Genomic DNA, 12988 nt, shown 5'->3' on the forward strand with positions numbered 1-12988 from the left:
CAGCTCCTAACACAATGGGGCACTTCAATTTTGTTTGGGCCTTTAGTTACTACTATGATACAAATAGGCTAGGATTTTTCAAATGAGCTTCTGGGATTTTAGGTTCCCAAATCCATTTGACGTTCAATGGACTTTGGCCGTCTAGCTTCCTGAGCCTTTCAAAATCCTAGCCATAATTGATAACCTCATCATCCCCCTTTTAATAAGGGCAGATCGTAACACAGAGCAGCTATGATTTGACCAGGGCCGCCCAATGAGTCACACAAAGCATCCAGGAGGTTGTACCTTCCAATTCAGTCCACTAGACCACGCTGCGTCCCCTGCTATGTTCTGCAATACCAAGGCACAGCAGGGTGAGTTGAGGACAGAATGTCAACCTGGATTTTTTCAACTTCAACTCTCTCTCTATTTTGCTTTTATGAGTTTAAGTTGTTCTCACAACTCTAACCTAGCTCTTGTGATTTAATTTGAACTTCATCTGACTTAATCGCAAATGATACTAACTGGATATAGCAGATGAACACCACGTGTGCTCCCTGACCCAGCCTCTCAGATTGGAAATTAATTATATTTCTACTCTGTTGCAGACTAATAACATTTATTTGCTTGCCAGAAATGCAATACTTCAATGTACGTTATAAAGGAGACAGACAAAAACGTTAAGGTCTTTTGATTTATGAAGCCAACACAATGTGAAATATTTTTCAAGACAGGGAGCCTTTTGCCATGTATAACCTCACCCTTGCTCATCTCTATCAATAGAAACAGTTGTGTGTAAGAGAAAGGTCGTGCCAGTTTAACAAATGATGCTGCAGTGTTTCTAATTGACAGATATGGGACATTTTATTTCAGTTCAGGAAGGAGGCAAAAAAAAAAAAAAAAAAAAAGATTCATAAAATGACTTGAAAACTCTGCTTTGCTGCCCTTAATAAAAGATGTAAAATGCTTACCTCGTTGATATTGCCCTACCACTTTTGTAGGTTCACTGAATACTAAAGCAAAATATAGCACCATCTGCTAGAAGCAGGCAATGTCATTACAAGCATCCCTACAGCAGATTCCTTGCACTGCGGCAATTCTAATTATCTCTTCATTTCTTCTTCCTCAATGACGCTGCACATACAACTTTATTTTCTACATTACTGAGGCATATAATAATATACAAAACCTGCATGAGTCCAGTGGATAGGGCATGCAGACCTCAATTCTGTGCTCAGCACTGCTAAGGACATGCTGTGTAATTTTGGGCAAGTCATTTAATGTTATTGTGCTTCAGTTTCTCTAAATGTACAATCCGGATAATGCTTATTCACCTTTGTATAGGCCCTGGTACTGCACTACTGAAGTCAATGGGAGCTTTGCCATTGAGTTCAATGAGCGTGGGATCAAGCCCATAGTACTTTGAGATCCTCATGAGACCTGATCCAAAGTATATTGAATTCAATGGGAATCTTTCCATTGACTTCAGTGGGTTTGGCTCAGACTCTTAAAGAGTACTATCGTTGTTGTTAATGGTCTTACACAAATAAAGGGATCAAAAATATTGGATTTTAAAATTGTGGGATTTTTATAGACAGAAAAAACGTTGTAAAGGTCATCTTCCGAGGTGTTATAATTTTTAGAAGAAATAGTGCCAATCAATTACATGTAATAGTTCTAATAAAAATGTTTAAAACTCTATGAAACGTGGCATTGTGATATAAAACTTCTATGAGAATTCATTTGGTATTATTTACATACTTAAGGCTTAATGTGACTATCCCAAATTCATGCTAGTAAAACCTTTATATCCTCCACAATATCATGTATTCTCTCTCTGTGTGTGAATACATATAATATTTGAAAAGAACATTATTAAGGTTGCAAAATCAAACACTCAAAACTTTGGAAATGCCAACCTTGTGTTGGTGTCCTTGTGCATATACATTATGATATGGTATTTAATTATACAGTCATGTACGTTCCTGCCCCTCCCCACACACAAGACCCCTGCCTCATTCAGTGCACAAGCTGGATAGTGCTCAGTTAATTGGAAGCTATTTTGTTGTTGTTGTTGTTCATTGTGTGGTGGTAGGCCTCAGTTTCAAGAAATTCAAGGCACAGGAGGCCAAAAAGAAAGAGAAGAAGAAGAAGAAAAAAAAAAAGGCAGGTAAAAGTGGAATATGTGGGGCCAGAAGAAATGGGATCCTCTAACAATGAAGAAAGGCATTGAGAAAAAGAAAAGTCAGAAGACAATGAGGGAGAGATCAGTCAAGAAAAAGGGAGAGGTTGAAAAGAGAAGTTATCCAGGAGGAAGAAACACTGAGAACACAACCACAGAATGTAATGTAGTTGGAGGAGGAGAGTCTGGGTGTTATATTAACTGCATTTAAACCAGAGGAACTTCCATAGGATTCAGGATACTAGTATAAGTAGGGCCTTACCAAATTCATGGTCCATTTTGGTCAATTTCATGGCCAGGCATTTTTAAAATTAGTCAATTTCACGTTTTCAGATGTTTACATCTGAAATTTCATGGTGTTATAATCATGGGGGTCGCAACCCAAAAGTGGGTCATGTGAGGGAAGGGTCTTAAGGCTATTGTAGGGGGTTGTGGGATTGTCACCCTTACCTCTACCTTGCTGCTGGCAGGGGCGCTGCCTTCAGAGATGGACAGCCAGAGAGTAAGGCTGCTGGCTGGGGGGAGGGTTACCACAGGTCTAGTTTTCCTGGAAGTCTCCTGCCTGAGTAGGGGGTCTGATAGCTGGAGCCACAGCCTTCTCACTTGGGGGAAGTGTAAACAGCTGGAACCATGGAGTTTCCTGCAGCAGGGGAGGTTCCCAGAGGTGGGTCTGACCCACCCTAGGAGTGGCCCCTGCGTGGGGAAGAGGAAGTCTGGTCCCTCCACATCCCTGGTTGGAATTAGCAGTTGGAGTCCTGCACAGGGTAGGAGCCCCTGGCTGGGCACCAGATTTCACGGGGGAGATCAGATTTCATGGTCTGTGACACAGATGCTGGCTTCCTCCTTTCCCTGGGGGTGCTCAACCTCCACTCAGCCCCAGGCTTCACCCCGACTCCACCCCTTCCCCCAAGCCCCCACTCCTGTCCCACCTCTACCTGCCCCCACTCCTGCCCCAGCTCTGCCCCCGTCCCCGCCCCCATCCCACCTCGCGCCGCCTCTTCCCACCCCTTCCCCCAAGCCCCCGCTCCACCTCTTCCTGCCCCAGCTCTGTCCCCGTCCCACCCCTGCACCGCCTCTTCCCACCCCTTCCCCCAAGCTCCCGCTCCACCTCTTCCTGCCCCCACTCCACCCCTTCCCCCAAGTCCCCACTTCTGCCCCAGCTCTGCTCCCGTCCCAACCCTGCGCCGCCTCTTCCCACTCCTTCCCCCAAGTCCCCACTCCCGTCTCATCTCTTCCTGCCCCAGCTCTGCCCCAGACCCCGTCCCATCCCACCCCTGAGGCTGCCTCTTCCCACCCCGTTCCACCTCCTCCCCTGAGCGCATCCCGTCCCCGTTCTTCTCCCCAGCACCTCCTGCATGCTGTGGAACAGCTGATTGTGGCAGGCAGGAGGCGCTGGAAGGGAGGGGGGTAGCTGGCTGCCAGTGGGTGCTAAGCGCCAGCTAATTTTTTTCCGTGGGTGCTCCAGGGCTGGGGAGCACCCACAGAGTCAGTGCCTATGGTCTGTGACCCGTTTTTCACGGCCGTGAATTTGGGAGGGCCCTAATCATAAGTGCAATATTTGAACATAGCGCTGTTTGGGAACTCTTTGACAAAACTTTTTTTTTTTTTTCACTGAAATATGCAGATTTGTCAAAGCCACAACTGTTTGTGCAACCGTTTTGAGTTTGGTGACACATCCATCTTGAAAAATTTTTGGTAAAAGTTTTGAGATTGTTGAACCAGACAGTTTGTTTATCTAGCCAAAGTATCTTGGTTTTGAAATTTTAGTAAATTTACACTAACAGGTGGGGTTTTTGTTTTTGTTGGTTTGTTTTTTTAAAAGAAAAGGTTGAAATTTAAACAAAATGTTTTGAGATAGCATAATAGAATGCTTTTACACAAACCAAAACATTTTCAGTTTCTGAAAATTTTCAAGATTTCAACTATTTTTTTCCTGACTTTGAATCTTTTTTTAAAAAAATGTCAAGTCTCATGGGATGAGAAACTGTTTCCCACCCAGCCTTATTTGAGAATCTCCATAAATTACTTTGCTTCCATTTGGTCTCTAAAGGAATTGGAGAGGAGTGCTAACTACCAGTGTTCAAATAATTAAAGATAAATGACTTGATCTGCACTAATTCATGCTGGATTACAGAATTTTGGGGCCCTGTGCACTATGGAATTTAGGTTGGGGGGGCACCTTCACTCATATTTGGCCCAGCCATGGCCATCTCCCCTCCTGTCATGACAGAAGGACAGCTGGGCCAAACCTGAGTGGCATTGTGACCCCGTGCACTAGGTTGCAATGCCACTCACTGAAATTTGGTGGTCGAGGGAGTCCCCTGAGATGGAGGCCCTGTGCAAGAGCACTGTATACATGTCGATTAGTCTGGGGCTGCCACTCACAGTAACTATATTTGGAAACTGTAAGACATATCTTCTGCTTGTGTAAACTGAAATTAATGGCGATATGCCAAATTACACCAGGTGTTGGTCTGGCCCTCTGTGTGTGTGCGTGTGAATGCATATGTGCAAGAGCACTGAAAGTGGAGAAAACTGTATCTATATCTAGGAAAAGTCTTAAGGGGTCTGGTCTGTAGGTTCATCAGTGTTATCAACTAAAGTGTATTCTACTGTATCAGGTGTAGCAACCTTCTGTATCACCTGAATTCACTCTCTCCCTATAGGTCTTTGCTAATGGTTATCCCTCCTTGTTAGAGCTATCCAACATCCTGTCATCAACCAAATCACTTTTCACTTTGTCTATCTTTACATGTTGCATTTAATGTAAGCAATCAAAGGAGACACACCAATGGCCCATATAGAATGGACTAGTATTACTAGACAATGAGTTAAAGTTAGGATGTATGAACTGATCCATAAACACAAAAACATTATTAGATCCCTCGCTTGACAAAATATTTCCTGCATAAACTGGCCAACTATCAAATGACAAACTTTCCTGTCTGGAAGGAAATAATTTCCTTATCTAGAAGCGCTAGCTAAGATTCTGACTCCAAATCACAAACTCTAGGTCATAGAGTGGCCATTTGAATTGTATCCAAATTTAGTGTGTGCCATTCCAAATGGAATTATATGTCTCAGTGGAAATTATATAACATAATGTGTTGATGTGAAACTAGTTTCTTCAGTTTTTGGAGACCAAAATTAGGAGCTCATTTAATTTTGAGGTTATCCCTGTGTGTTTGTGTAACACCCTGCATGATCTTATTATTACATTTCCTCTTCCTTAAGTGAACCATTGATGCTGAATTTGCATCAGGGCATTGTTAATGTAAAAGGATTTTTTTTCTTTTGTCTTATAAATGCAATTCCCAGACAATAACACTTTGAAGATCAGTTAAGGTTGGACAGATAGGACTTCTGATAATATTCTCATAAGAGCATTGTAGTTATGGGCAAAAAAGCCAAAACACTTGGAAGCCAGCAAGTTCTAAATTAAGGCTAAAGTTATGAAAAAACTAACATTTGAAAATCTGGAAATTCATGCTTTGGCTTGGAGCATGAAGCTCGGCTCAGCTGTTGGGAAATATTTCACAAAGAATCAAGCTTTTGTCTCTTGAATGCACAATTGTTGACATTTAAAGTCAATGGCCTTGTTTAACAATCCCCTGTCATGTGACTGAGATAAACCAGAGCTTTTTAAAGATATTACATTCTCCCTAAACATTGTTACTTCCTGAAAAGGAGATGTGTTAATTTTGATTTTATATGCCTTCCACTACCTTTGTGGTTTTAAACTTGAATGCCAGTGTTGCTGATTTCTTCTTCTTTCAATGCTGTTCTATACACTGTACTGGAGTAAATAAAGTGCACATGTTCTGCACTAGAGATCCTCAAAATGGTTGAAGCAGCAGAAGGGGAACTCTGTAGAAGAAAGTCATTATATCTTGGGATTTTTTTCTTTAAATAAACCCGTAATGTTTTTAGCATTTGAAGCTGCTTAAATTATGGTCTTAAAAGAAAAAAGGCTGGCGGTCAGATTCTTGGTGCCTCATAATTCCCCTTTGTGCCACCCCAGCAGCACAAAGGGGTTTTAAAACTGCCTTAAGGAATTAGGCCCCAATCTAGTATAATACTTTAAATGTATGCTTAAAGTTAAGCACACAGCCAGTTCCAATCAGGAAATGGGATTGTTCCTGTGCCTGAACATATACACATGTTTAAGTGCTTTGCTGGATTGTCGATTTAGGGTGGGTCAGGGTCAGGACTGCCCCTGTATGGGAACTGGAATTTCCATTTCATGGGAAATTCTGCAATTTCAAATTTTGTTTCATTCTGAATTAAAATGAAAACTAAGAATTGTGAAAATTCTCATGAAATGAATTGTCTGGGGGAAAACATTGATAAAATTATAATGATTCATTTTGATTTCAACATTTAAAAAAATATTTAGTTTTTAATTTAAGAATATTCAGAATGAAAGTTTTCAAAATGAAAAATCGAAATGTTCCCTTCTGAAAATGTCAAAATGCTTTTTTCTTCCCCCCCCTCCCCGAAACGAAGTTTTGTCAAAATCGACATGTCCCTGCAGCAAGTTACAGCAGAAAAATGTTCAGTCAGAATTTTTTTTGGACCAGCTGTACTCAAGACTAAAGCACGATTTGCTCTGGGGACCTTGGTTAGAAGAGTGGCTCTTGGGAAGCTGCGAGCAGATTGAGACCACTTTAACTGGAACCAAGTTCCTGAGGCTGCTTGAAACGGAACCAGCTTTCGTGCGCACCTTCTGTGTGATATAAAGTGGCATCTATGCTAAGTATTTAGAATACTGTTCAAATTTTTGTCTTCCTTTGAGTATGAAATAGGTAAGATTGTTTTTCTTGACGAATGAGGTAAACAGAACTCTGTGTTCAATCTCTTGGTAGTATATGATGAGATCATAATCAATATCGAGTCGTATGTGGATGGCCAGGTATCAGCCCGCCATTAGGAGGATGAGTAAGATAAGTACGCCGTGTTTGTATAGAAAGACTAGCTGAATGGTAGGTAGTAGTAACTGAACCAGAAGATCAGACCTTTTTGAGGCAGCTCTAACTACACCTCTACCTCAATATAACGCTGTCCTCGGGAGCCAAAAAATCTTACCGCGTTATAGGTGAAACCGCGTTATATCAAACTAGCTTTGATCCACTGGAGTGCACAGCCCTGTCCCCCCCCCCGGAGTACTGCTTTACCGCGTTATATCTGAATTCATGTTATATTGGGTCGCGTTATATCGAGGTAGAGGTGTATGTGGCACTTTAAAATTGTATGTAACTTTCATGCTCTCTAATGAATCTGGAGTGCAAAGGACTTTGACTTTATTGAAGGCAGTGCTGGTTGGAGACTAGGGGCCAGGTGCTCAGCTGGCATAAATCAATGTAGCTCCACTGACTTCAATGCAGCTATGCAAATTCCACCAGCTTTAGTCTGTGGTCCTTAGATGGCTCAGGGTTCGTGGTAGAATATACAATCTTTCAACTCTAGGTTGCTGGTTCAAGTTTATAGTGACTAAAAGTTGTTTCCATCTGACTGCCTGGTGGCCACTGAATTTGCTGGTCTTGTTTTATTTCCTAATACGCAAGTGTCCTCATCACAAACCCACATAATTCGTGTGAGCTGGAATCCTTGCTAGCAGTACTAGCAAAAGAGGCCAAGAATGGAGGGGGGCAGTGTGAGGGGAAACTTGCTCAGGTGTTGCTAGTTTTCCATGCCTAAGTAGAGAACTTCAGTCTCCGGGGCTGTGAATCCATTACCAAATTCATGCTCATAAATTGGAAAAGGCAGCATCAAGTAAGTACTACTTCAGCTACATTTTCAAAATTAAAATAACTCCCTTTTTCCAAATGTTCAGTGGAAATTGGTTCCATATTCAAATAATGCAAGCATAGCCCCCACGAGAGTAGAAATACTCAGTTCAAATTCCTTGAGAGCAAAGGGCTTGGTTGCTTAAAAGTTGCTTTTATCTTGGAGCACCACTACCTATTGTGCAGAAGAACAAGACACTTAAGGCTGGATCCAAAACCCATTGAGTTTCCTATTCTATTTCTTGTCTATATAGGTTCATATACCACGTTCATCGCTGCAGTAGGTGAGTGCCTTCCAGTGACTGTATTAAGCGATATGACTAACATCTGTCACATGTGGTTTCTTTTCTCATCCTCTCCCCGGAGGGAGAATTGTGTGTGCAGTGGAGTGTTTAGTTTTGATAGCATTTTATTAATTTATTTTAGGTACATGTTGTTGTGAGTTTGTATTAGCAAAGGCAAGACTGAAGAAGTGTGCTTTGCACTTGGAGCAGAAGGTTTGTGTGATGGTCCTTCGCTCCCGTGGGAGTTTATTTCACTGTCTCAGACGAGCCCCCCCAAAAAGCTGTCTCCTGCACAGATGAGCGTCATCCTTATTGTAGAGTTCTGTTGTTCTAGAGCAGTGTTTCCCAAACTTGGGATGTAGGGTAAGCCCCTGGCGGGCCGGGCCGGTTTGTTTACCTGCCGCGTCCACAGGTTTGGCCGAACGCGGCTCCCATTGGCCGCGGTTTGCTGCTCCAGGCCAATGGGAGCTGCTGGAAGCGGCGCGGGCCGAGGGACGTACTGACCGCCGCTTCCAGCAGCTCCCATTGGCCTGGAGCAGCAGACCGCAGCCAGTGGGTGCCGCAATCGGCCGGACCTGTGGACGCGGCAGGTAAACAAACCGGCCCGGCCCGCCAGGGGCTTTCCCTACACAAGCGGCGTCCCAAGTTTGGGAAACACTGTTCTAGAGGAGCAGAGTTGTCGACCACAGTATTTCTTCCTGGAGCTTTACGTGATCCTTTAGATATCATGTGTAGGCCATTGAGCACCTTGACAATAAGAACTTGACATTATATTCAATAGAAAGCTAGTATAGATTCGCTTTGGATCATGGGAAGCCAACCTTCATTGGTTGTACATCAGGTCCTTATATACATCAACCAGCTCCCTCAGTAAACAATCATAACTGAAACAAATCTCTTCTGCTGTAGCTTGTTTCTAATAGATTTTTGAGAATTTAGAGAAATTCTGCAAAAATTTGGAATCTCTAAATGGTGCTGAATTTGCAAAACTGGCAGCTGTGTCCTTTTTCAGTTCTTCCTTTAAAATCTCATGGATCCGAATTCAGGGACTGACTGTACAAACAATTAGTTTGCAGCAAGGTGGGGTGTGACTCTGCAAAAGGTTAGCTGGACCCTGCTGACTCGCCCTAACAGTTTATGTGCTTAGATCTAGTGCCATTTCAAAGAGGACTAGAGAACAGCACATTGCTGATGCACATCAACAGTTCATTAGGATCCACATGGGCCGTTAGTCCGTGGCAGACTAGCACGGGGTAGATTCACATTCCAGCTTGTTGAAAACTAATTGTTCATGTAGACAAGCTCTTAGATTTCCCCCCACCCCCACCTCTTTTCAGTTCTAGTTAAGATGCAAGATGTCAATACAGCATTTTGGTGGGCTTCTCAAAGGATTCTCAACACTCTCCTATCAGGAATACCAATTTCCTTTTTCTGAGTCATTGCTACTATCTGTGCCAGGAATATAAAAACACTACAAGAAGGGAGCTGAGCTGATGAAATTAGAGCTGTGCAGAGCAAACTGTGACTTCTTGTTTCTGCCTAAACTCGGTTTGTTTCATTACTGTATCCTACCGGCCACCCACACTGTCCTTTTATCTCTTGTCCACCTGTTGCATCCCTTGTGGACATGTCAATTGAACTTTCTGGGGCGGGAATGGTCTCCTTTATCTGCTTGTATCACGCTTAGCACAATGGAGCCCTGGATCCTTGACTGGGGCTCCTAAGTGCTATTGTAATAAAAATAACAGTCTGATGATTATATACTTTTCTTCTGCGATGAAGCTGTTGAGGAAGATGCTCATTTCCAGATCTTCAGTAAACAATGCCGAACCTTTGCACTGAGGATCCCTGCTTAGTTCTGGAGATGTGCCAGGGGTTGGTCTCCACCCTTCCTAAAGCTGCCTTTAAACAAACAAACGCCCCATCTCCCCCATTGTTAATTTGAAGGAATGGGCTGAAAGTTAGGTGTGACGAGCATCAAAGCCTCTGTTGGGTAAGAATATGTCCTCCTGCAGATTCCTCTGTTTTGCACTGGTGGTGGTGTTACATCAGACCCTGCTGTACATTCCCTTTTAAACCCTGTTTTCCTAGAATATCTAAAACAGAGTAACAAGTCCTACTGATGTCCAAAGAAATTACAGATTTCCCAGCTGTATTTAGTCACAACCACTATGTTCCCATAGTAGTACTAGAAATGTTTAAATGATCTCCATCCACCACATTAGAGAAATCAGGAAGGAAAAATTCTAGCCTTGAATAGGCACACATGGATATGTCAACAATGGGAGTTTTGTGTGTACAATAGGAAAAATAGTGGGGCTGGATCCAAAACCCATTGAAGTCAATAGGAGTTGTCCCATTGACTCAGTGACCTTTTGATCGGGCCCTTTCTGTATGGCATTTCCCCAAATATTAAACATTCCAATGGCATAGCTAATTAACTCTGTTAGAAATTGACCTAATTTTTATGTTTGTTTAATGATCATATTCACTGTTATCTGGTGCAATTTCAGAACAACTCTGTTTTTAGATGAATAGCATTCAGTTTGACCAGTGCCACCTGAATATTTGGCCTTTTGATTAAGAAAATTTAGCTGCTTCATATATTGTACCAGGAAACTTGTGTGAGGTAAAGGAATTGACACCCAGAAAAATAAATGGAGTTAAATGGGTTGACAAGATGCAAAGGAGAGAAAAGAAACAAAATGAGAACAACGAACAACAACTACTTATTATTTCACTGGCCACCAGAACATGTTAAAAATGTTCTGAGGCTGTGAATTAATTGTATGCGGTACAGCACTCAAGGTGCTTAATATTTTGTCTCTCTGGGACAATTTGCTAGAGACATCTTTTGAACTACAGATACAAAGCGGGGGAAATGGGGCTGTCTCTCTGGCTGTGTCATTCTTCATTTTAATGAGGAAAAAGTGTCACATAGAGCAGTGTGAATTTGAAATATTATAATATGCTTCAGTTTTATGTCAGAGTAAGTGTGTTTCTTAAAAGAGCCTAATGATTCTAAATTCTAGACCTTGTTGACAAGACATCTGCTTACTTGGCCTGTGGTTTGTGCTTCATCCATGAGCTCATTATCATATATATTAAAAGAAACCTATTAAAATATTTGCATTTTAAAATGAATGATTTCAAAAAAATTGTTCATTTTGTCGAGCAAAATCATTTCACTAGGGAGAGAGGAATAATATGTATTTTAGTTATTTCTCTTAAACCATTTAACATTTGGGTAATTCTTATAATTACTTTTTTCACACTTAAAGCAGGAAAGCCTTGTAATATTATTTTATAATTCATATTTCAATGTAAAAAACAATCGTCTCTGTACAGATAGACCTCTCAGCTGGATGCCAAATATAACCTTAAGGGGCCTCATTCTTTCTTCCCTTCGGTCCTATTTATTATTCCCTCCTACCCACTTCAGTTCTCTATTATTCTTATTCCGGCCTCTTGAGCTGCACGTACAATGGTTGGATTAACACTTGAAGCCATTCTGGTTGTTTACTTAAACAAATCATATTGGGATGAAGAAGCAGATGATTTTTAAAGATCTGTTCAGTCTACTCCGGAAGGTGATAACTACTTGTCATACTCTAGAGAGTGGGGGGAGAGGGGAGGGTTCCACAGCTGATGAAGTCACCCATCTGGCTCTGCAGCAGTTCTCTTTAGCATAGCTCCTGCTGGATCTGTTATGGGGATTGGGGACAGGGATTCCCTTTTGGTTCAGCTGCCTACAGACTGCTAAAATCTTGACTTGGTTCTTAGTGGTAATAAAGTGAAGATGCACGTGCATTGGCCCAAGTTCAGCTTTGCTCAGCTTCCCTGGGGTACAGTTGAGGGTAGAGGAGTTGCCAGGGAGTTGGTGGTGTCTCTCTTCATCTTCTGGGGCTGGTTCTGTGCATGCCCTGGCATAAATGGCAGTCTCAGTAGTGCTGTCATCTACACCAGTTGGCTAAGACCCCCAAGGGGTTGTCTGCTACCCTAGGATTGCCACAACCCAGGGATTGCCAGAGTCCTGTGTATCTGGTCCCTGTCCCTAACATGGCCCCTTACACAGAGGGGGTGGCACAAGAGCTGGCTATTCCAGTTCTAGTCTGACTGCAAGCTCCCCCACATCATGGGAATCCCCAGATGAAGAAATCAAGCTGCTTTCCAGTACCTGACTGGTGCAAAGGGGCTGAATCACATTGGAGTATCTGCCCTGGCTAGTCCAGCACTGGATGTTGGAGAGGAGGTTAACCCCATCAGCTGGGCCCAAGGAGAACCTACCTCTGGCTGGGGTGACAGCTCCTGCACCTCACATTCAGATCCTATTCCCAAGAGTGTGCCAGTGAACACCCCCATTGAGACTGGCTGTGCTGTGACTTTTATTTCTGGAAATACAGCCTTCAGAAGGTGACCCTGCAATGAACATGAGTCAGATTTACTGGGCGATAACACAAGTTAATCGGAGAGAGGTTTCTTGATGGTAAAACTAGTACTGTGGGTAGTTATACGTAACATGCGCAACAAGGAGAGCTTCCTGCCTTCCATACCCTCTGCATGCTTATCACTTAAAAAAATAAATTTAATTTAAATATGGCAGTCTTTTTTAAAAATGTCCTTAGCATCAGCTCAGTTGTTTAAACCATTTTGTCGCATATTGAAGCAGCTGTAAGGGGAAAAGGAAACCGCTCCTGTGGCTTCTGAAAAACAGTATGTATAACATCCCAGCTGGAAATAACATGCTTTATGAACCT

Source organism: Malaclemys terrapin, chromosome 10 (genome assembly GCF_027887155.1).
Source record: "Malaclemys terrapin pileata isolate rMalTer1 chromosome 10, rMalTer1.hap1, whole genome shotgun sequence".
Classification (NCBI taxonomy): Eukaryota; Metazoa; Chordata; order Testudines; family Emydidae; genus Malaclemys; species Malaclemys terrapin.